The following is a 26,037-nucleotide window of genomic DNA, read 5'->3' as shown; positions in this document are numbered from 1 at the left end:
CAACGCTGCATAAAATGAGTAATTCCCTGTTGTGTGGCTGTTGGCAAGTGTAAACACTCCTACTATATCTCCAATGATGAGCTATTTCCACTAAAATTCACAGTTTTGCTTAGTTGTTAAGGTCGTAAGAAAGCCAAGTGATGCTGCCATGCTCCTTTTTTGGATTGTCCTTTGCACAGAAGAATAAGGTAACTGTTGAGTCCACCATTGAAAGAGCATAGCCTTGGGTGGGTGGAAGAGTGCAAGTTACTACATGACAATCACTTCATCAGGTATTAACAGTCATGTGAAAAAATAAGCACATTTCATGGAAATTAATTGACGTTTTCAACATAAATAAACAGGCAAACTTCATTTAAACAGGGTCTACAGATAAAGGTAAACATCTTGAACAAATGAAACATGCAATTAACATGGTGTATTTATTCTCATAATCTAAATTATACAAAATGCAGATTTGTCATATGAAAAAGTAAGTACACCCATGCATATACCACCACTTTAGGTTCATGAAATACAATGGTAAAAAAAAAAAAAAAAAAGAAAAACACTTCAGGGAGTACGCATGGGAAACCTGTATTATTCAAACCTCAGATGTCCAGGGTCTGTTTTTTTCTTTGCCAAGATCCAAAGGCTTTCCAAGACTCTAAGGTGGTTGAGGATGCCTATGTGTCTAGTAAAAGAGTCTGGTAAAAAAAACATCTGCTAATTTGTCCAGGACTGTCTGACCCAGCAAATTCAGCAACAGAGATGCTTGTTTAATACTAAAATCTATCTCCATGAACCCCAAAATGTAATTGTGGAATCCACTGGTAACTCTTGCAACAGTTGGCATCAAACTGTATTCATCTAAAAACAAAGAGATTGCACCAAGTTGACTTGTGCAGGAAAAGAGCCATAAAAAAGATAATTGAGTAATATTACAGGCTGACATTAAACAAATAGGCAAAGGCATGGCCTTCTGGAACCATGTGCTCTGGACTGATGAATCGAAGATTATTGTTTTGCCACAGTAATAGTAGACATGTTTGGGAAGAACTGAAGACAATATTTCAGGAGAAGAACATCATACAAACTGTGAAGCATGGTGGTGGCAATGTTATGGCTTGGGGTTGCTTTGCGGCTTAAGTGCCTGATCAGCTTGTTTAGACTATGAATTCTGTGATATTTCAAGATTTGCATGATGAGAATATGAGGCCCTCTATCCAAAAGTTGAAGCTGAACCAATAGTAGCGTAATAATAGCGAAGCCACCAAGGAATGTCTCAAAAAGAAGTAGTAGAGAGTTATAGGCTGGCCTAGGTAAAGCCAAGATTTGAATCCCATTGAAGTATTGTAAGGGGATTTGAAACTGGCAGTTCCTGCAAGGAAACTCACAGACATCTTGCAACATAAAGCTGAACTCAAGGTATTTTATTGCATACTTACATTTGTCTTGCTCAGGCCGCAGATTGGGCACCTGAGATTTAGACAGATTTTTTAATGGCAAGTCAATTTCAATTGGTATATGCTGTCATTTAACTAATAAATAACCAAGAAGAAAAATAGCTATTACAATTATAGCGCCCTCCTCTAGCTAGGCTGTCGGGTTAAATTTAGTTGTTGGCTTCACTGTAGCCAGTGGAGGAGTGATCTATTATTTTCTGTCCTAAGCTGTGTGTTTGATTTCAACCACCTGCTTCTGGAAGAAGCTTCCAGAATACAGGGCAAGGAAACTCAAATGTCTAGTATGATTATTTATTATGGCCCAGCCAATCCCTGGAAGGAGGCATCCAGAAGGTGGCTGGGGAGGTGATAAATATGTGGCATGTCTTGCCAGAGAGTTCTAGTTCTCTTGGAGCTACTGCTAGAAAGAGACAAAAATTACAGTCTGAGCATCAGCAGGAGCTGGGCTGAAGGCCTGGAGGGGATTGCTAAAAGGATTTTTACTGGAGGGCACTGAAGTCCTGGCTTTGAAGTCCTGGTCTGGGGAAGTATCCTATATCTCACTCACTGAGGATCTATCTGTTGGAAGCTGAGTGGCAGATAGCCCCTGGGACATTGTGAGTAAGACCTGATATTGGGAATTTAGTGTGTGCCCGCTGTTATAAAAAATTTCTACTGAGAAGTTTCTCCTTTAGTTTGCAACTATCGTTTTGGAGTTTTCTAAAACCCTTTGAAACCCTCTCCTGTTTCAAATTATTCAGCAATAAATTCTAAACAGAAATCCCCTAGACGGGATTTCTATTGCCAGTGTGCATGGAACTGTGTTTGTGACTGTCAATCGTTGTACTATCTAGGGAAACCTAGATTATATTCAGTGGCGCCTCCGGGGGATATTTCATTTCCGCAGACTCATAGTAGAGGATGAAATGTTTTCCAATAGAGGTCACTGTTGGTCCCTTTCTCACCAAAACACAGTGCACTTCAGTGCATGCAGTTTTGTCCATTGACACTCATGAAGTGCCGCGTTTCAAAATGAACGGACTGTAATGTACTCCAGCCAAAGAAAAAATAGGTGCTGCAGCTTAAAAGGGTAGACCATACAGCCAACAATCCACCTCTCTGACTGAACCTCCATCACCAGCCACCACTAACTTGTCTCCCAAACTGGCTGTTTCTCCATCCTTCTTACTCTTTTACACTTCATCACCCTGAAGGTTAACATGAAGGTTTAAGCTGGGTACACAAGGACCAAAAATCATCTGAAAACGGTCACCTTTGCAGCCCGTGTTTACAGCTCCTCACCTGACAGAAGCCAGTCTCATGACCAGCTTCTGTGGAACGAACATACTGGAAAACTGCTGCACTAATAACTGTGTTCTGGTGATAGGGACACAATAGCTCAGCGGGTAGATTGCTGCACTAACATTGGATGGGCTAGTATGGCGATCTGTCATTTTTTTTATTCAGCCCACTGGGTTGAACGAAAAAAACTTCCTAGCATTACACTTCATTCCCCATTCCCAGAACTTGAACTTTCTGTTCACAATACATCAGACCGAATGATTCATTAATCCAGCAACTTCTTATACTGATGTAGCACTCTCCCCGACCTCCAGAGGCCTGGTGGTGACCCCCAGAATCAGGAAGTGCTGACATTCCTCGTCAGAGTGCAGGTTACTAGGCTTAGTGGTTGTAGTGCAAGATGGAAAGATGGGCGCCAGTCACTTTTGTTCGCTAACAGCTACGTTTCAGGGTCTCATGAAGGGGTAACCCCAATTGTAGCTTACATCTCCTCATGTATAGTCCTTCCCACTTCCATAACCAACAACAAGAACAACAAATTCATAGCCCCAATCTTTACCTTTTTAATACACAATAAAAATACGGTAAGGTAAGCTGTTTACTTGGGGATATATGGGAAATACAGTGATCGGTAAGATGCATTATACCATTAGACTGAATGTGTGCTTATTAGCACAAGAGATATGGTTTGCGCACAGCATCCAGCCGTATTTCGATGAGAATGCTGATTCTGATTTTTGTTTACTCTGGAAATTAGAAACTCTTTTTGAGACCTTATAGAATCTGGGAATAGTTATCATAAAATATGGACTTTACATTTATATTGCAAATACCATCTATTGATTCTATCAGATTTAGCTAGTATTCTCGATATTAATGATTGTTTTTCATCTTCATATTTGCTGCATCTCTCCATAATGGGCAATACCATACACATAACCAGCACATGCAGCTGAGTATCCTTCCCTGTTAAGAACCTGTGGTGCAGGTAATGGGCCTCGGGTGTATGTTGGGATTCCTAGAGCCCCAACCTGGACCACGAGTAAGATTTAGGCCTATGCAAAAATGTGCTCTGAGCGTTAGGTGGTTAATGCTCTGTAACCAGGAGGATGAGAGATTGTAGCCTATGGTCTGCCTCTGTGCACGTGAAAAAGAGCTGAGCTTGGTGTGGGAACCAATCAAAAGCCTGAAGCCTTATCAGTAGAGAAGGATGCTCAGCTGCATGTGCTGGTCACATGTATGGTAAAAAAGCAGGCCATCTACATCTTGGCATAGTCAACATGATACACTGAAAATTAAAGGGGCATGAATAAATGAAGGATTTGCTTTACGAATAGCTGATCGGCAAAACAGGAGGTGGGGGGTAATAAAAAATGCTTTGTGCTGAACACATGTAGACCAAGCATATGGTAGCAAGATGGAGAGCCACGCTGCTGCTGAAGAGCTGTTGTACACTGGTCTCTGGTTGGAAGAGCCTTAGCCCTGTACAGGGACAGGCCAAGGGATATTGTGCTTGCTGTGTGTGGGACATGTGGGACTGATTCATTGGAAATTTGACAGTGCAGGCATAGTGTAAAGAGTGTGGAAGCGACTTATATGATGTACCACCCAAGGGAGAGATGGCAAAGGACTTAGCTAGAGCATCCATAGAGGCACATGCAACTCAGTGTCACTCCTTGCTGGACAGAAGTATACCTAATGGGGAGACTCATCACAGTCCCATCATCTTTCTTCTTTTGTTGGAGACAGAGCAGGAGCCCATGAAAGTGTCAGAGGTGGCCGAGTTGGAGGGCTGGGGTGCTTCCCTGTTGTGTCAGGGGTTGAGGCTATCCCAGCGGGACTGGTGGACTGGCTGGTATCGCCTACTTCTGAGGTCAAAGAATCACACTTACCAGAGCTGGAGTGTCTGGACAGTTCTGAGACTGCCCTAGAACAGGAAGCTGCAAAGACTAAGTATGCCACTGTAGAGAGGAGGATAATACCCTGACCTCAAGCTAACTGCAGGGAAGTACAAAACTAATCTTAGAAAGTATTACGGTATTTTACTGAAAGGTGATGCTTGGAATAAACTACCACCAGAGGTAGTGAGACAGTCAACAGTAAATGGCTTCAAACATGCTTGGGATAAACATAGATCTATAGTCAGATATCTAAGTTAACAATAAAAAAAAAAAAAATAAAAAAAAAAATAATGGACAGACTCGATAGACTTCTCAGTCTTTTTCTGCGTTTCTATGACCCAGGACATCATTGGGAGCCATAGGCATAGCTTTTCTCTATTTAGGTATGTGTAGTGGAAGTGTGGGTAAGGTTTTTCCCAATGAGTCTACCCAAGCTGACTTTAGACTCCCAGCACCCTTTCTGCAGGATGCTTTAACCCAGTTATCTTGGCTTCAGAAATTCTTCAACCTGTATGTGATGGTAAGGCATGGCTTCGATTTTCCTTATGTCTCGAAGGACTTTGATGAGCTGAAGAAACAATGTCCATCAATCTACAGAAACTGGGTGGAATTTCTTGCAGGTCCCTATACCATTGCACAATAAAGTGCCTCATAGTCTCACTTCTATGAACTTTTGTAAGTGTTACAGAGAATTCAATGTAGGTCAGAACATCTTTAAGGACAGAATGCGTTTCATACTCCTTACTAGAGAATACTTGTATTTCTATGTACAGAGTATTTGCTGGGAAGCTGCTGGTGCAGTTTGCTAACCCACTATATTATGTGTGAGGACTGCCGGGACAGTTGCACCATAGTGGTGTATTGTTTCTCTTTACCCTGTATTTAAATTTTTAGCCTGAAGTTCAGTGTTGCACTTGATACTTTAAAGCGGGAGTTCACCCGAAAAAAATTTTTTAACCTTAGATTGATGCTCATTTTGTCTAGGGGAATCGGGTAGTTTTTTTAAAATCGAAGCCGTACTTACCGTTTTAGACAGCGATCTTCTCCGCCGCTTCCGGGTATGGTCTTCGGGACTGGGTGTTCCTATTTGATTGACAGGCTTCCGACAGGCTTCCGACGGTCGCATACTTCGCGTCACAAAAAGCCGAAAGAAGCCGAACGTCGGTGCGGCTCTATACGGCGCCTGCGCACCGACGTTCGGCTACTTTCGGAAAATCGTGACGCGATAGATGCGACCATCGGATACCTGTCGAAAGCCTGTCAATCAAATAGAAACGCCCAGTCCCGCAGCCCATACCCGGAAGCCGCGGAGAAGATCGCTCTCTAAAATGGTAAGTACTGCTTCGATTTTTTAAAAAACTACCCGATTCCCCTTGACAAAATTAGCCTCAATCTATGGTTAAAAAATTACTTTTCGGGTGAACCTCCACTTTAATCATATATGAGAAGTATTCCTGCTGATTTATACATCATATTGTTTCATTATTTTGATATGTGTGTGCAACGTGGAAATGTGTTTTTCCTGTTTAAATTACTGTATGTATTTGGGTGTTGCTCTAAAGTGTGCTGACATTGGAGTTGACCAATCAGAATCCACCTGGTCTGTCCTGGAAGCGCTGATGGAGAAGAAGTAGAAGAGCAGGGATTTCAAGTCCCAAGACCACTGGAGCAGCTGTGGGGGTGCTGACAGCTCAGCAACGCGGGAGGTAAGTACAGCAGGGACCAGGGGGCTGGGGAAGGTGTCCAGTGTTGGTTCACCTAGACATATTTTCTGTAAAGGTGAACTAACCCTTTCATTAAAGTTAAAAGTAAAATAACTTTTTGTTTCTTTAATGTGTGATCTGGTTTCAGTATCTTGGAGATGTTTTTAATAACTGCTCTATGGTGTGTACAAGAAGAGTAAATATAATTAAGAGTGGAGTCGAGTAACTGTAGAGTGTTTGTGCAAACCTGGTTGGCTCAGGAGCTGGTGGTAGTTAAATTAAGGAACCACTCTCCTGGCGGTGAGACTCCTCTCGGATAACATGCCCATTGTGGAATAAAATCTTTAGTGACCTTAAAATAACTTGCGCCCAATTGTTACATCCAATATATTCAGTCATGGAACCGATCCTAGGGTGAAATGCTAGCCCAACCTGTATCAGGGGGTTCCTTGCATGCCTCTGGGCCAGCGTTATGCATCAGTAGCATTATATGAATAGTGTACAGAATAGTGTACAGAGTAAAGTAATTTAACAGTATGACAAATGTCAGCTTCTGCTATTAAAGAGCATTTGTTGTTGACAAAACAATACAGAGAACATTTTGACCGTAAAAATTATTTGCCTGATGAATTGTATTACTGGGCTTAGTTGTGCTCAGTTTTAGAATGCTTTACGTTCTTCTTTTTTTACATATACAAAACTTGTGTACAGCAGAACAACCAAAGTGCTATGTTTCTTAGTATAATGCTGATAAATAAATGCCAAATGCACAATTGACTGTGCTGTGTAAGTATATGTACTGCCATCTGTTGAGCACAGTTGGAATAGCTGTGCTTTTTCTTAAGCCTTGTTTATTGTCAAGCAATGACATTGCCATCTTTCAGTGATAAGAAGCTCCTTCTCGCTGCCTCTTGAGACATCCTGTATTCTCATGGGGCAAAGAAAAACTTTCCTTGTCTATTATTTGTTTATCTACAGACTGTTTGCCAGGTGGGCTGAAGACATGTTAGCACCCCTGGTGCCGAACATTCAAAAAACATCCGCCTAAAGAGTGGTTGCTAGCTGGAAGAAGGACAGGTTCAAACTAGGGTTGTCCCGATACCACTTTTTTAGGACCGAGTACAAGTACCGATACTTTTTTTCAAGTACTCGCCGATACCGAATACCGATACTTTTTTTAAATGTGTCCCCAAATGCAGCCATGTCCCCCACAAATGCAGCCATGTCCCCCACAAATGCAGCCATGTCCCCCCCACAGATGCAGCCATGTCCCCCCCACAGATGCAGCCATGTCCCCCCCACAGATGCAGCCATGTCCCCCCCACAGATGCAGCCATGTCCCCCCACAGATTCAGCCATGTCCCCCCCCACAGATTCAGCCATGTCCCCCCCCACAGATTCAGCCATGTCCCCCCCCCCCCACAGATGCAGCCATGTCCCCCCACAGATGCAGCCATGTCCCCCCACAGATGCAGCCATGTCCCCCCACAGATGCAGCCATGTCCCCCCATATATGCAGCCATGTCCCCCTTAGAAGCAGCCATGTCCCCCTTAGAAGCAGCCATGTCCCCCTTAGATGCAGCCATGTCCCTCTTAGAAGCAGCCATGTCCCCCTTAGAAGCAGCCATGTCCCCAATATATGCAGCCATGTCCCCCATATATGCAGGCTGCATATATGGGGGACATGGCTGCATATATGGGGGACATGGCTGTTTCTAAGGGGGACATGGCTGCATAATGCAGCCATGTCCCCCATATATGCAGCCATGTCCCCCATATATGCAGCCATGTCCCCCATATATGCAGCCATGTCCCCCTTAGAAGCAGCCATGTCCCCCTTAGATGCAGCCATGTCCCCCTTAGATGCAGCCATGTCCCCCTTAGAAGCAGCCATGTCCCCCTTAGAAGCAGCAATGCCCCCCCCCCATACCTGGATGCTGCCGTGCCGCTTAGTTAATACGGGCGGGGAACATTACAGCTTTCATTTGAATAGCTGTAGTGTTTTGCGCCGCGCTGCGTATAGACACTCCCCCTTGCTCGGGATTGGACAGATGCAGCCATGTCCCCCTTAGATGCAGCCATGTCCCCCTTAGATGCAGCCATGTCCCCCTTAGAAGCAGCCATGTCCCCCTTAGAAGCAGCAATGCCCCCCCCCCCATACCTGGATGCTGCCGCGCCACTTAGTTAATACGGGCGGGGAACATTACAGCTTTCATTTGAATAGCTGTAGTGTTTTGCGCCGCGCTGCGTATAGACACTCCCCCTTGCTCGGGATTGGACAGATCACCCGAGCAAGGGGGAGTGTCTATACGCGGCGCGGTGGGAAACACTACAGCTATTCAAATGAAAGCTGTAATGTTCCCCGCGCGTATTAACCAAGCGGCGGTGAGTATTCTATTTGGTATCGGGAGTATTTGCGCGAGTACAAGTACTAGCGCAAATACTCGGTATCGGTCCCGATACCGATACTAGTATCGGTATCGGGACAACCCTAGTTCAAACCTATCCTCTGCTTCCCATATAATTGTACCTCTGATGCACTTTCCATGGGGGTAAGCAGCCTATTCACTTATCAAACTTTATGGAAGTATTTTCTAGTGAAATAATCACTGTTTTCATGAACAGTGCAAACTGAACAGGGTAATGGCTTCCTCCTCTGCTACACTAATGTAGCGCTACCCCCGCAGGAGCCGCTGGTTTGTTGTTGGGATCGGCCTATTAAGTTACCTCACCTCAGTGTTGTCTAGGGGTGTGGTTGGGGAATAAAGCAGTAAGCGAATGTCCAGTACATGAAGGAAGGTTTTCAAATGCTTTATTTCAGGCCCAATGTAGCCAACATCAACATGCAGTAGAGAACTTTGCGGTATCAGGCCTGGATGTAGAAAAAGAGCAATCCTGCTCTCAATAGAACAGTAATAATGGTCACAGTTCGTCGCCACTCTAGCCAGAGTGGGTGAAGTGCCCCCGGACAGACTTCTGCCACAAGCCTGGCAGCCGATGTGTCACTTAGTGATGCTGGGAGGAACAGGCCCCTGACACAGGCCAGGCTCTAGGGCCTCTGCCAAAGGCCTATTACTTGAATGAGCAAAATGGACGAATTGAGCGAATCCTCCAAGTAGGTTGAACAGAGGTCACCAGATGACAGCAAAGAGTACCTGTCAGCATTCCGGTCACCAGATCCCCGATGGTTCGTTTAAGCTCTGTTGGACAACCTGCCTCCGGGTTCTCCTCAAGCCGACCCCCCAATTGAGTGGCACCCAGCCTGGGATCTTCTCAGTAAAGCGTAAGTCACTGGGCCCCTCTCAGCCATATGGAGCTCCGCACACCCTAAAGGTCGATGTCGCACCTGGAACCCGCGGGAAGAAGCAACAAAAATGGCGTCTGCCCCAGATAAACTCTCCCCCAGCATGCCCTGCGAGGGAAAACTCCTCCAATTGGCTGCTGGGGAAAAGTGGCTCTGCCAGAACCCCTCTAGCATCACCTGTCACCCAGGGGTGGAAACAACACCCCTGGAGCGCAGACTGACCTACAGGACAGTTCAGGAATGACAGCAGCCCAAAATTTAACAAATTGTGAATGGGAGCAAAATAACTCTCCCATTCCCCACTAACTTTAGCGTAGTGCCCATACTGAAAGTAAGGGGGCGCTACCCTAAGGATGAACTCAGGCATATTCGCAACTAGAAAGTGCAGAGCCCTGGCACTGCACAGCGCTAATCGCAGGCAGTGAGACATTTTCCTGATGCGTGGCTGTGGAGATCGAGAAATGTCTCACTGCCTGTGATTAGTGCTGTGCAGTGCCGTCTTCCTTTCGGGCTAGGCACGTGCTAGTTGCGGACACCCCTGAGCTCATCCTTTTGCTACACCATATCTCTTCCTATTGACAGATGCAAAAAAAGGCCATAATTCCTGGGAGCTGACTTAATGACATGGATTAGTGCCATTTACTCCACCTTTTCTGCATCCGTCAAAGTTAATGGCGTCTTTGAAGACTTTTTACAATTACAAATGGCACCTACTAATATTGACCTTTTCCTCCCCTTCTCTTCGTACTCTCCCTTGAACCCTAGCTGCATTCAAACAGGTCGAGTTGAGTTGATGCCAAAGAGCTCAATTTTGGTCTCATCTGACCACTTTCACCCAATTCTCCTCTGAATCATTCAGATATTCATTAGCAAACTTCAGGCCTTTACATGTGCTTTCTTGAGCAGGGGGACCTTGCGGGCATGCAGGAGTTTAGGGCGTAGTGTGTTACCAATTGTTTTCTTGGTGACTATGGTGCCAGCTGCCTTGAGATCATTGACAAAATTCTCCCTTGTAATTCTGGGGTGATTACTCACCGTTCTCATGATCATTGAAACTCCACGAGGTGAGATCTTGCATGTAGCCCCAGACCAAGGGAGATTGACAGTTGTTTTGTGTTCCATTTGAAAATAATCCCAACTGTTGTCACCCTCTTACCAAGCTGCTCACCAAGCTGCTTGGTGATGGTTTTGTAGCCCATTCTAGCCTTGTGCACTTTTTTGGAAAAAAATACAGTTTTTTTAATTAAAAAATAAGACAAGAGTAAAGTTGTCCCAATTTTGTTTGTATTGTGAAAGATAAGGTTCCACCAAGTAAATTGATACCCAACATGTCACGCTTAAAAATTGTGCCTGCTCATGGAATGGTGACAAACTTTTACCCATAAAAATCTCCATAGGCGATGTTCAAAAATGTCTACCGGTTACCAGTTTTGAGTCACAGAGGTCTAGGCCTAGAATTATTGCTCTCACTCTAACAATCGTGGCGATACCTCACATGTGTGGTTTGAACATCGTTTTCATATGCGGGTGCTACTCACGTATACGTTCGATTCTGCGTGCAAGCTCGTCGGGATGGGGCGCTTTAAAAATATATATATTTATATTTTCTTATTTATTTTACTTTTAATTTTTCCTTTTGACACTGTCTTTCTAAAAAATAAATAAAAAAAATGGGGTTACTTTTATTCCTATTACAAGGAATGTAAACATCCCTTGTAATAGAAAAAAAAAAAAGAAAAAAGCATGACCCCTTAAAAAGACCTCAGATCTATTACTATTATGATTTTGAAGCTCGCTTTGTATTGTTAATAACTCTTTGCTTCACAGAGGACAGTATATATGTCAGTAGTTACTAATAATTACATAAAACCTCTAAACGTAATAATCTTAATGTCATTAGTGACTAAATAGTATACCATACTCCACAAATGTCCACAAATATTTACTTTGTATATTTACATATTGGAATAAGAATATTTGAGCTTCTCTATTTTCAATGTATTTAATGTATTCCCTGTAATGTGTATTACACCTTTGTACTCAATAAAATATTAAAAAAAAAAAAAAAAAAAAAACTCAGATCTCATATTTACACTAAAATGCAATAATAAAGTGGGTGAGGCGCTGAGGGCACCCCAGCCGAACTCCTGGTCTCCTCACACCCCCTGTGGCTGAAGCCAAACCTATTACATTTCAATACTATCCCGGATCCACAGGCCTGGGCCAATTGCAAAATACTGACCTTGTTATCACCAACAGAGAGCTCACCCCCTTTCACGTTTTACGCACCAAACTTAATGTGCCTGCACGGGCCCATTTTAGGTATCTTCAAGTCGCTCATGCCTACAGGTGCCAGTTCTTAGGCCAACCAGTTGAATTGGCATACTCAGAGCTTGAATCCACCCTTCGGGTGAAATACTTGGAGAAACCCACGTCTCAGCTCTATGGGTCCCTGTTGGTTGCTGCCGCCCCCCGAGCTGTCCTCCATCCGCAGGAAATGGGTGGGGGCATACCAGAACTGGATGAGGACAACTGGAGTGAGATTTGGGACTTTCCCTTCTCCCCTCTGGTCTCAGCAAGGGACAAACTGGTCCAATACAAACTTGTGCATAGAACTTGCTACACGCCTCACAGACTGCACCAGATGTCGCTGGCGCATTCTCCGCATATAAAGACACCTACTTGGGCAGGGGATGTCCACAAAAATTTGAGAAGGTATGGACCTGTTGGCTAGATAATACTACGGCAACTGATGCAGTAACCAATTCCTAGATTAACAATATATCTATAGTCTGTTAGTATGTTGACCCAACTATTCTCATGTTGCATTATCCTGTCGGTACCAATTTGATCACAAACCCTCCTGAACTGAACCTCTCCCCACATTGGGGTTATATTATAAGTAAGGTTGTTTATGTTGTATGTTGTGCCCTGTTGCAGTATGTTCCAACAGAGGATCTGCCCCGGCGTGGGCGAATGTTTGGCCCCTGCGTGGGCTTGTTTTGTATGCGAATGAAAACTTCAATAAAAAAGATTTTGCAAAAAAAAAAAAAAGATTATGCAATAATAAAAAAAAAAATCTTATTTAAGAGCTATGGGTGGAAGTGATGTTTGACATAGCTTCAGCCCTCCCATGCTATAGAGCCGATCATTTCTTTGTCAGTGGGCAAGCATACAAAATCAGCAGGGGACCAAATACTTTTTTCCCTCACTGTATATCACTAATAATTTAGAAAAAAAAAAACGTTTTGTATTGTATATTTAGCTTTCTGAACAAACCTAGCTTAAACTAACTGCAGTATATTCCAATTGTGCACATTAAGGTAACATTAGAAAGATGGTATTGTTTTTTAGCAATTGCATTTTATGCCTGGAGTCAAGGAAAGACAGAAAGGTTTCATGTCTTTGTTGCTATAAGCGCAATTTACATCCATAACTTTTAGTTTAACAGAGAACATTGCTTGCTGATTGCAGATAATGTGCATCAATGTTAAACTGAAAACGTATTCATCAGCTTGTCTTAGATGCATTTGTTTGTCATGTATCATAATCAGAAGAGCCTTAAATGAAACCAATAAGTAAAACTGGTAAAGATCCTAATAAACAAACATGAAAATGTAATTTTAAAATGACAAACCGAGACAATTGAATGCTTAAATATTCAGCTTGGAGATAGCTGTAGATAAGGAACCTACCTGATACATTTGTCAGTGCTAACTCTTTATCATGATAATCTTGTTTTTTCTTTTGAGGAATTTAAAAGAGGGTATATAAAGTTTTTTTTTTTTCAGTTTAGGTTATAGTAGGAAAGGGTTATGCCGTGTACACACGACCGTTTTTCATGACGAGAAAAATGCAATTTTTTAAATTGGTCATTAAAAACGATCGTGTGTAGGCTCCAGAGCATTTTTCTCGACGTGAAAAATGGCCATTAAAAATTTAGAACATGCTCATGAAAAACGGTCGTGTGTAGGCTTTAACGACGGGAAAAAAATCTGCATGCTCAAAAGAAAGTCATGAGACGGGAGCACTCGTTCTGGTAAAACTAGTATTTGTAATGGAGGTAGCACATTCGTCACGCTGTAACAGACTGAAAAGCACGAATCGTCTCTCACCAAACTTTTACTAACACGAAATTAGCAAAAGCAGCCCAAAAGGTGGCGCCATCCCAATGGAACTCCCGCTTTATAGTGCCGTTGTACGTGTTGTACGTCACCGCGATTTTCTCGTGCATTTTTTTTTCACGATCGTGTGTATGCAAGGCAGGCTTGACAAGAATCACGTCAAGAAAAACTTCGTTTTTCTCCATGACATTAAAAACGGTCGTGTGTACGTGGCATTAGACCTTCTGACATGTTTTTCCTCTTGTCTGTGTCCCTGCTGGGGAGATTCTCCCCTCTTTCTTTTGTGGTGACCAATGTCACTTAGACAAAAAGAAATGCCTCGTACACACGACGGGAAAACTGCGAGGAGAGCTTTTGTCTGGAAATCCCGGCCGTGTGTATGCTCTTCGCAGTTTTTCCGACGGGAAAATAGCCTAAAAAACACCGGACAAAAAAAAAAAGAGAACCAGCTCTCTTTTTTCCCGCCAGGAAAACCGTCTGACTTTTGCCTGGAAATCCCGGCCGTGTGTATGCTCTTCGCGGTTTTTTTTTTTTTAGGTTTTTGGCAGTTTTCCTATGGGAAAAACTGCGATGGAGCATATACACGGCCGGGGTTCCAGACCAGAGCTCCATCGCAGTTTTCCTGACGAGCAGGTTCTCGGCTTTCCCCTTTGGAAATACTGACGGAAATCCCGCACGTGTGTACGGGGCAAAAAGGATATTCCAACATTTTAGAGTTGTCACCAGAGAAGGGAGTGAGGGAAAATCCACCAATTGGGACAAACAGTATGTATGTTTCTATGACAATTCTATGAAATAGGATTTCAATTCAACTTAGAGAGATTTATTCTCATTTCCTGTTCCATCCCTAGTAAAGGAAGTGAAGGAAATCTACCCGGCAGGATATAGGCATCAAAATGTAACCTGATAGGAGTTTTATCTCTTTACTACTTTATACAAAACAGAAAAACAAATATTTTAACAAGTTGCCGAACGCACAGAATCATGTGTAGCACACCCTGCAAGGCTGTGGATGAACAAGGACCCCCTACTCTTGTACAGCCAGGCACACCAAATCTTCACAAGCACCCAGAGTCAGAGAACAGTTTGTGACTTTGTTTGTTGTTATTTATTGAGGATTAATAAAATAGATGGGTATGGGAAGTTATGGGATGCCCACTTTACTTCAGCTGAATCACTGTAGATTTGGTGAGCTGTTTTTCACTGGTGACCTATATTGATCGATTGTGGACCAAAGCAATTTATATGCCGAGCAGTACATCTTCGCCAACCCAAATTTACCCGTGGATTCATCAGGGTTTCTGAGTTTACATTTTTTTGGGGCCTAACACACAACATGGATATTACTAAAAAGAATGAGTCGTAGTCATATTGGTCCAACATATGCCCATGTTCTCTGCTGCAATGGCCAGGCATAGTTGTGAGAGTATAATGCGATTTATGCATTTCAAGGACACTCTGCCATCCGCGGGGTGACCCTGAAAATGATCGGCTCCACAAAATTTGGCCCCTTGTAAATTACCTTAACCAGAAATTCACAGATGTCTATAAGCCCCAACAAAACATCTGCGTAGATGAGTCCCTCATTAATGTTTCCGGCTGCCTTGCAGGACAGTATCTCCCCAGCAAGTGTGCCAAATCTCTCTGTGAGAGGACAACAGGATATTTTTTAATTTACAAGGGGAAAGATAGTCATGTGGAGCCCCCCCCCCCCCCAGATGCATAGACTACATGGGGAGTAGTGGCAAGATGGTTTGGGACTTGATGTCCCCCTTCATTCTGTAAGGGGTACCACTTGTACATGGATTTTTATTATACCATCGTGCCACTTTTTAGATGCTTATTTAATCTTGTAATAAGCTTATTCAGTACAGGGGCCAACGCACTATTCCAAACGCACACATTTCTGTAAAGATGGCTGTATTTGTAAGTGGGTGCTGAAGTGACCACCAGCTGGAACCGTGTGTAGCCAGAGAGAGTAATGTCACCACCACACCAAGATCTCCAAAATGAGTCCAAAGCTTTAATCAGCGATCACATCATTAAAGCAGAAAGCAACATTTAGGAGCCACACAGGAGCCTTCATGAGGCATGTGATGGCTTCCCCCAAGGGCTTGTAAACACCCGACTTGGAAAGGGGAAAAAAGCCAGCTTGTGAAATAATGAATTGCTCGCAGTGAAAAGTGAAGTAGACGGACAAACGTGCTGTTTTTGTCTTGCTTTCTATTCACGCAGACGTGGCAGTCCAAATTTGGATCGTTTCTGGTGTTGTTGAGAAGCCCCTCTGTGTCCACGACTATAACCTTAACATGGGAGGGGTGGCTGTCCTGTTCCCCACACACTGAACCAACGTTCTGTATACCACTGCAAGGTTGAATGATGTTAGTAGGAGAGCTCTGAAGAAAAGGTATCCAGCCAATGAGGTGGCCCTGCTCCCAGCTCCCCAGTGAGTCTCCACATGGGGCTAACATTGACAAGAAGACAAGAAACCATCCCTGCACAGGCAGCATTTTCAGTCTTTATTTATTTATTTTTTTTGTTGGGGGTGCAAGCAGGCCCGGATTTACTCCCTTTGCCGCCCCAAGGCCGGGTCCTTCAATGCCGCCCCCGCCTGCGCAGTACAGGGGGGGCATTATCCGCCGGGGGACTTTTTCGGCAGGACACTGGGAAGCAGGGGGGATGCTGCTGCGAAAATGACATTGAGAACTGGGGGGGGGGGGTGTTGCTGCCAAAAATGACATTGATCATTAGAGGGGGGGGGGTGCTGCTGCTGAAAAATTACATTGAAAACCATCTCACCTCCTCTTTCCTCTGTTTTATTTCCTCTCACCATCCGTGACATGACAGGGGGGGAAATTAAAGTGTCCTTTCCTGTCAGCTGCAGTGCTGCCCCTGCACCCACCGCCGCCCCGAGGCCTGGCCTTGTTGGCCTTGTCTGGAATCCGGCCCTGGGTGCAAGTAGTTGGACTTGCCTAGGGCATAAAATAGTCTAGCACTGGCCCTGCCTAAGAATTTGCACACATTTCTGTTCTGATGCACCTGAAGTGTGCTTAACTGATTTAAACTCAAGGTTCAGTTGGGCTTTAAATCCTTCCTCTGCTAATTTCTTGTTTATGCAGTTCGGTATAGGTGCCAAATGCATGCTTAAAAAATGATGTTGCCCCAGAGATCACTGTCAGTGACTGCTCAATAGAAAGATCCATTTGTGACTATATGAACTGTTTTCTGGTAATGATCTGGCAGAAGCAGATGGGAATGAACAAATAGTCAGTGCAGAGTATTATCTGCCATCAGTAGATGGCTCAAATATGCTGAAGGTATCTAGTGCCGGCTTAATGTACAAGGAAGCACAGCAGTCTGAGGAAAAAAAAAAACAATGAAAAATGACAAAAAGGCAAAAGAAGCAGGTCAATGGTCTTGGCTTCTCAGCAGCTGGACATGTTGCATGAAAAAGACTGAGAAACCACTATTCTCCTCCCCAGTCATCAGAAAGATCAATATATAAGCAGGCTGGAGGAACAGTTTCTTCCAGTCTTCTGCTGACAAGCTCCATGAACAGTGTACAGGAGAGGGGGGAGTACAGGCACACAGCCATGCACAGAGATCGAACACAAAGGAAGTAGCCAAGAAATGTGATACACTAATGACCAGAGGCAGAGAGGTTACAAGAAAATAGAATGGCAGAAATGTGGGAAGAAAATAGGCAGCAAGTTTCTAGAAGGCAAAAAAAAACTGGACAAGCTGAAATACTGACACTGTACAGAGCAAAAGTTGAGAAATAATATGGAGACCTTGAATGGCAGGGCATGGTGCAAGATTTGTGGAAAATAAGTTTAAAAAAAATATATAGTTATAAAGTGCTTCATAAACCTGATGATGTCAATAGTGCCTAACATTCTGAAGTGCTCAAGCATGCTACTGTAGCGCTTACCCCTGTAAGGGCCACTGATTTTGTCCCAGGTTCTTCTCCCAGATATGTGCCACAGCAGCCAGGCAAACAGCAACATTCTTCTGGCTCGGGTACAGTACTTCTCAGAACAGTCTTTTCAGTTATAGGACAGAGAGTGGACGGCACTGGGACACCATAAGTAGTATTCCAGGCCAGGCAAGCCTAAGGGCTCATTTACACTTGCTTCGACTTCAACACACATTAAAGCGCCTACTGTTTCAACATGCTTTTTTGATGTGTTTTTGATGCTTCGGTGATGCTTCGATGATGCTTCAATGATGCTTTTTTAAGCTTTAATGAAGCTTGGCACATGCCCTGTGTGTGCGTTGATTTTTTATTTGTTTTAAAGGGGCCCAGTAGAATACCAGCTCAATAGTACCCCCAGTCAACAGATCCCCAGCTCATTATTACCCCTTTTCAGTAGATCCCCAGCTCATCAGTACTATTGTGCAGCAGATCCCAAGCTTATTAGTACCATTATTCAGCTGATCACCTGCTCAGTAGTACTCCCAGCTCTGCTGATGCCCCACTCAGTAGTAACCCCTAGTTCTGCTGATCCCCAGCTCAGTAGTAACCCCCAGCTCTGCTGATCCCCCATTCAGTAGTACCTTCCAGCTCTGCTGATCCCCCACTTAGTAGTGTGACAGGCCTAACTGGGACATAGGCTTTTGGAGGGGACTGCAGGGTAGTCTCTTGCCTACTGACTGTGGGCTCTGGCATTTAAGGAACTACGAGCATTCGGGAAGAGGTCCTGTTATATAATGCAAGATAACATCTTATTACCACATTTAACAGTCAAGGAAGCCATGATGGACTCATCAACTTGAAGTGAGAAAATGGGTGTGAAAAGAAAGGTGGTTAATGAGATTTGGACTGGGTCTTCCGGAATACTGGGGGACTGGTGCCTGGCAGTTAATTAGCATACTGCTAATTAGATCACTGTTTAATTAGGTTACTGTTAGCTTCTAGCTGTTCATTAGATGTAATATTAGATGTACTGATGATATTACTGTTTAAAGTTTGCATTGTTTAGGATAATTTGATCAAGCACTTATCTGATTTTTGTGTAGTGTAAATTCCGCGTGAATTTTCAATTAAGAGAGTTTTAGTTTGCTCCTTAGCTAGTGTCAACCAGTTCTTGGGTGCAATTCTCAGCTATAATAACTGGTTTCTGGTTCCTGGTTCCAGAGTGGAGGAAGCTGTATCTTGGCTGGAGGCACCCAGGCAGGGTGCCAGGCAGTCCGTCACATTTAGTAACCCCCAGCTCTGCTGATCCTCTGGTTTGCTGCTCCTTCTCTTTCTCTGGTCCCCACTCACCTCCCACTATATTGCTCCCACACTGTGCAGCAGCCGTGACATTGCTAGTTTCGTCTGCTCCAGTCCCCCAGCTCTGCTGATCTTCTGCTGCTCAGTTATCTCTCTTAGGTCCCTGCTCATCTTCTGCTCGTTCCCATGTTGCACACCAGCTGTTCCGTCTGCTTCACGCTGGTCCAGACCATGCTCACCTTCTTGCTGCGCCACGGTGCACACTATATATGACCTATGCACCAGACACTCCAAGAATATATACACATGAACCGGAAGTGACTGCTGATGAATTGTAATGGGATGTCCAAAAAGATCATCTAGGTATTATGGTCAGGTGTCCACAAACCTTTAACTTTATAGTATATGAGCTAGAAATATATGTTACATGGCTTCTGAAACAAAACCTGTTATCCAGTGAAAAGGGAAACAGAATACACATTTTATTAAATATATATAAATATTGCATTTATTTCAATTATATTATTTTCCTCAGTAGTACACTGTACACATATTTTGAAATTAAAAGTGCATCAGTGGCTCTACGGTATTATTTTTAAATCTGGATAGAAAGGTTTGCTTTTTGGTTTCCTAGTACTTCCTGGGATCTCATACCTGCAATACCTCCAAAACAAAGTGAAGCTAAAGCTGAACAAAAACCTTTCAAAAGCAGCAGGTACTTCAAGCGAACTTTGTCATAGACCTCTATGGGGGCTTTGAAGATGCTTTGAAGCGCCAACAAAGTGACATGGTGTATAATTTTTGAAGCGCAGAAAACGCAAAAGCAGCTTGTAAACAGGAATGTACAGTGCCTTGCAAAAGTATTCACCCCCTTGGCTTTTTACCTATTTTGTTACATTACAGCCTTTAGTTCAATGTTTTTTTTCATCTGAATTATATGTGATGGATCAGAACACAATAGTCTAAGTTGGTGAAATCGCATTTGAAAAATAGATACATAAGACTATTTTTCAGAAATAAAAAAATGATAATTGGCATGTGCATATGTATTCACTCCCTTTGTTATGAAGCCCATAAAAAGCTCTGGTGCAACCAATTACCCTTAGAAGTCACATAATTTGTGAAATGTCCACCTGTGTGCAATCTAAGTGTCACTTGATCTGTCATTACATATACACACCTTTTTGAAAGGCCCCAGAGGCTGCAACACCTAAGCAAGAGGCACCACTAACCAAACACTGCCATGAAGAACAAGGAACTCTTCAAACAAGTAAGGGACAATGTTGTTGACAAATACAAGTCAGGGTTAGGTTATAAAAAAATATACAAATCTTTGCTGATCACTAGGAGCGCCATCAAATATATCATAACCAAATGGAAATAACATGACACAACAGCAAACCTGCCAAAAGATGGCCGTACACCAAAACTTACAGATCGGGCAAGGAGAGCATTAATCAGAGAGGCAGCACAGAGACCTAAGGTAACTCTGGAGGAGCTGAAGAGTTCCACAGCAGAGACTGGAGTATCTGTACATAGGACAACAATAAGCCGTATGCTCCATAGAGTTGGGCTTTATGGCAGAGTGGCCAGAAGAAAGCCATTACTTTTAGCAAAAAAACAAAATGGCACGTTTTGTGTTTGCGAAAAGGCAGGTGGGAGACTCCCAAAATGTATGGAGGAAGGTGCTCTGGTCTGATGAGACTAAAATTGAACTTTTTGGCCATCAAAGAAAATGCTATGTCTGGTGCAAACCCAACACATCACATCACATGGGGATGTTTTTCAGCAGTCAGGACTGGGAAACTGGTCAGAGTTGAGGAAAAGATGGATGGTGCTAAATACAGGGATATTCTTGAGCAAAAACTGTACCACTCTGTGTGTGATTTGAGGCTAGGATGGAGATTCACCTTCTAGCAGGACAATGACCCCAAACACACTGCTAAAGCAACACTTGAGTGGTTTAAGGGGAAACATGTAAATGTGTTGGAATGGCTTAGTCAAAGCCCAGACCTCAATCCAATAGAAAATCTGTTGTCAGACTTAAAGATTGCTGTTCACAAGTGCAAACCATCCAACTTGAAGGAGCTGGAGCAGGTTTGCAAGGAGGAATGGGCAAAAATCCCAGTGGTAAGATGTGACAAGCACTTATCCAAAGTGACTTGGAGCTGAGATAGCGCGGTAGGGGGTGAATAGTTATACACATTGACCTTTTCTGTTATTTTGTCCTATTTGTTGTTAGCTTCACAATAAAAAAAATCTTCAAAGTTGTGGGCATGTTCTGTAAATTAAATTATGCAAATCCTCAAACAATGCATGTTAACTCCAGGTTGTGAGGCAACAAAACACTAAAAATGCCAAGGGGGGGGGGGGGGGTGAATACTTTTGTACGGCACTGTAAGCTAACCATTTTATTTAGTGATAGGGGCTTTTATTGGTGTTCAGAGAGCTTTTAATAAAGCGTGTCCGAAGCCACATTTTGAAGCATGTGTAAACAAGCCCTTAATGTTTGTGCACCAGGGGTTAACAGCAGCAACAGTCACTAGGATCCTTCATTCTGGTGTGTACTCACAGTGTCCCAGGGTACCCTGATGCCTCCCTCCAGACACAGCAGTCCCCTAAGTGAATCTTCCAGACAGGGTCCCCAGTGAAACCCCTCCTTTAGCCTCAAGAGAATTTGTAGCAAGATAGCCCCCCAGTTATGCACAGCTTGAGCAAAGACAGCAGCCCTTCTGGCATTGAATCTCTTGTCTTGTCTGAGTCTCCAAACTTTTTATGCACCTCCCCAGCCACCTTCTGAGCACCCTCCCCCAGGGATTGGCTGAAACCCCATACATATTCAGACTGCTCACCTGATTCTCAAAACCCACTATATTCTGGAAGCCTCCAGAAAGCAGGGGGAGGCAATCAAACCTGAAGCTTGCAGAATCAAGAGCAGTCCAAAGTAATCACAAGCTTCTCTACTGATTACAGAAGAGCCACAACAGCTACTAGCCTATCTTCCCTAGTAGCCTGGGTGGGAGGGTGCTACACTGCAATATAGTTGCTTGCATAAAAAAAAATATTTTACAGGAGTACAAATGTTGAAATGTAAATACCTATCCAAAAGACGTTTACGCCCCTATTCCCACTGTAGCCCCAGTACAGGTGGAAGATACAGGCTTACTGCCAGCATGCTGTAAAGGTTCACCAACAGTGGGGCATTATTCCTCTCACTGAAGGTGCATTATTTTATCCACTGACACCAATGAAGGGGAACTATTCCTTACATTGATACCAACAATTAAGCATAATTCTTCCCACTAATACAAACTGACTATTAAGCCTGAAACACATTCTACTCCCACTGACTCTGGGGCATTTCATACTCCTACTGGTCACAGTGTGCCCCACCTAAAGTCTGAACAACAGTAAACTGTCCTTGTATTTAGAAAGAGTTATGGATGCCAGTGAGCTTACTGCTCTATAGGATTAGCAAGGATTCAGAAGGCTTTCCAGGCTATGGGTTATGTCAACACATAAGAAAACATAAAAAAAGAAAAAAGAAATGCTGATATATTCAAAATTATCTACAGGGAGTACAAAGACCTGTACACACGATAAGTAAAATTTCGTCCGACGAACGATCTGTCGATTTTCGGATCGTTAGTACGGTGCTTTCAACAGCCGATCCTGTTTTTTCGTCAGACAAAAGCTGAATGTGCAGACCATAACATTTTTGCCGTATGTGAACTCAACGTCCAATTTTCGTTTAATTAGCACGGTTTTAGTACAATTTTAGGGCAAGACTACGCATGCTCAGAAATGAAATAATACATGCAAAACTAGTCAAACACATTACGTCACTTCGGAAGTTGTATTCTGTCATACGAGAATTTTCGTATAGTGAGTAACCTCTTCAATTTCGACATGAGACTAGCATGCAACAAAAAATGGACTTTCGGTCATCCAAAAATCTATGGGCCAGATTCACAAAGCACTTACGCTGGCGTATCTAGAGATGCGCGACGTAATTGTAAATGTGCCCCGTGCGTATCTATGCGCCGTATCCTCAAAACTTTTTCCAACCGACGTAAAACGATTACACCGGCGCATCTTAGGGCGCAAAAATACGCTAGACGCACCATTGTTTTGCTAGTCAAATATGCAAATGAGGGAGATACGTACGTTTGTGTGGCGCAGGCTACGCCCTGTGCGCATCAGCTGAATGTCCGGTCTAAAGTTACCCCTTATAAAAGCAGGCTTAACTTTGCACCAGACGTGTGCAGCTCAGCTAAAGCAACACCGTTAGGGACGAGCTGAGCACACACACTTGCAGGACAACAATCTGTATGCCAACATGCCAGGGGCATCCATGCTCATAGCTATACTAGTGACTTCAGAGGCGCGCAGAAGGCACCTTTGCACGTTAAACACACACATTAATCATGGCACAAGTAGAATGCATGCATGCACACCACTGTGGTCCCTAGCACACACACCCCACATCCTCATCGAATTGGATTAGACCAAAGTACACCGCACGGTACTAGGGAGCAGCAACGCCACGCCAAGGCTCCAATTATGTCACTGTACATTCATACACCTTTCACATGGACCTGGGATCACTTGGTCCTGGGGAACCCTTCTCCACCAAAACTGAGGGTGACACCCCTTTTCCGGCAGGAATGTCACCCCCTACATTCATACATCGGAAAAAACATGAAATACCCCCTCAAGGGTGGGACTTTATAAGTGACACAAACACGTGAATGAGTAGAAAAATATATAGCAAATTTATTTAAACAATTTAAGTAAGGACATCGTACAGTGTCCTAGCAAGGATAAAAAACCACATGCAAGTGGTATACAGATCCTATTTGTAAAGCAATAAAACAGACATGAGACAAAAATTGGTCCAACCCGACAGCCGTTTCGGTATCTGTGATCCTTCTTCAAGGGGTATTACAGACGATCATTGTGTCAGAGAAATACATGTCTATTAGAAAAGAGATATATACACATATTACATAGAAAAAATTCAACTTAAACAATATTTACAACTCTAGTGACCGAAATTGTTAAAAAACATGGGGAAGGGGGAGACAAGAAAAGGACAGCCATACAACTATGTCATTTATCAAAACAGATATGAGTTACTTACAGTCAATAAGATCTGTAGATAGAGTCCTGTCTCAGTGTGAAAGTACGCCAAAAACAAGGGGAGAATGCTGTATATGGAGATCAATGTCTCTGTGTTCACGGGGAGGATATACAATCATAGCCTACCAAAAAGGTCCACGCCTAGGGAAGGAAGGGAAAGAGGAAAGAAGAGAAAAAAAAAAAAAATATATAATAATATATATATATAATATGTATATATCATTATTTGTTGCATTCAAAGAGTTAAATGCAGACACACATTTATAGCAAAAAAGAGTAACCCCATAGAGCTGGTAATCCAAAAATGGAGAGTAACTTACCAGATATGGGAATCCATATAGGAGAGGGTATGCATGTGCCAGAGAACAAAAGTTCAGCCACAAGGAGACAAACTACCCAGATTATCCTATGTTTCAGGAAGGGTGGATTGCTGGGTGATCGCAGGCAGAGATCACTGGAAAAAGGAATTTAGGAGTATATATAAATAATATGTATGGCTAGTCTGGTGAAGTGTGCATAAAGGCACAGCACCAAAAACAAACAATAAGCCAAACATCAACAACCAGTGGTCCTACCTGCATGTGAGAAGTCTCCATAAGTCCAGCAGACGCCATGACAGTCAGAGACAATAGTGTCTGCAATGGGCTTAAATAGAGTCCATTCGTGGCTATGGCGCATGCGCGCGCGCACGTGCTGCGTAGTGACGCAATTGCGTCTTGAAAAAAAAAAAAAAAAAAAAACGGGATGGGCTTGAATAGAGTACATTAGCGGCATAGGCGCATGCGCGCGCGTATGCGCTGCGTAATGACGCAATTGCGGAAATGACGCTATTGTGATGAAACTCGCAAGTGGACACCAGCACATTGATATCAATGCGGTGACTACACTCGAACAATTATTGCCTGCACAGTCCAAATACATTTAACAGACGCCATGATAGTCAAAAGTATGGACGTCGCATGTGTCGATCAGCATGGTAACACCATTGCTGCAATGACACATGTAGTAGCGTTGGCATGATGACGCAATCGCGGCAGACGGGTATAAAGTCGCAATTATATCAATGTCAATATGGTGATTCCATATATGACATTGATTAAAAATTGAAAATAAAATTAAATAAAAAATTGGAAATAATAAAGGGAGGAGATATCACTTAAATAAGTGATTTTGCCAGTGCCAATCCACCCTTACACAAGTATATAACCCGAATTAGGATGACAATGCCATCAATACGGGAGAAAAAAAAAAAAAAAAAAAAAGGGGGGGGGGTGGGAAAGAAAGAAAGAAGGAAGGGAGATGGAGAGGGCCTTTCGCACAGGGCGTGCCGGATATCGCCCAAATAATGGGAAGGAGCCGGCATGGAGTGTGCGCTGACGCAAGAAAGCAGTAATTACTGCAAATATGGGGGGCAAACATAACAAAACCCAGGTGGTGAACCGTAGGTGTGCATGATATGCCCCCCACGTGCGTCAGGTGGGGGCCAAATAGATACCCTCACCCGCGAAGCATTATACAGCAAATGAGTGTACAAAAAATGGTCGTATGGGGATGGATGTGGAGAAATCTATTCCTCCCATCCCCCGGAGGAAAACCCCTCCAGAAAAGGGCGATAGCTAACTATTTCATTAAGGCCTGGTTTTCTAGTAGCATCTAGCATGGCTATCCATCTTGTCTCCCTCTGCAGCAAGGTCCTATTCCAGTCGCCCCCTCTACTGTTGGGGTGTATTCTATCCAAAATGAGGAATTTGATTTTAGGGATCATCCCACCATGGGCGTCTCGAATATGGCGCCCCAGGGGGAGGTCCGGGTCTGCTTTCCGCATACATGTAATATGTCTGGAAGCGCGTTTAAAGAAAGGTTGTTTCGTTTTTCCAACGTAAAAAGCCCCACAGTGGCATGAAAGTAGATATACCACTCCA

The 26,037-nt window shown here is 43.5% G+C and overlaps 1 long non-coding RNA gene across 2 annotated transcripts; it reads right to left on the bottom strand.

Annotated features, from left to right (window-relative positions):
* Positions 1-23,725: 23,725 nt before the first annotated feature.
* LOC120924992 lies at positions 23,726-24,772 on the bottom strand. 2 transcript variants are annotated; one of them, XR_005746507.1, is made up of 4 exons: positions 24,691-24,772; positions 24,436-24,569; positions 24,117-24,256; positions 23,726-23,951 (listed from the first exon to the last, which is right to left on the bottom strand). It is a non-coding gene; the product is annotated as an uncharacterized LOC120924992 (long non-coding RNA). The 2 variants fall into 2 exon arrangements; XR_005746506.1 differs by having other exon boundaries at positions 24,436-24,769.
* Positions 24,773-26,037: the final 1,265 nt, after the last annotated feature.

Source organism: Rana temporaria, chromosome 1 (genome assembly GCF_905171775.1).
Source record: "Rana temporaria chromosome 1, aRanTem1.1, whole genome shotgun sequence".
Taxonomy (NCBI): domain Eukaryota; kingdom Metazoa; phylum Chordata; class Amphibia; order Anura; family Ranidae; genus Rana; species Rana temporaria.
This window is presented reverse-complemented; position numbering and strand designations above follow the sequence as displayed.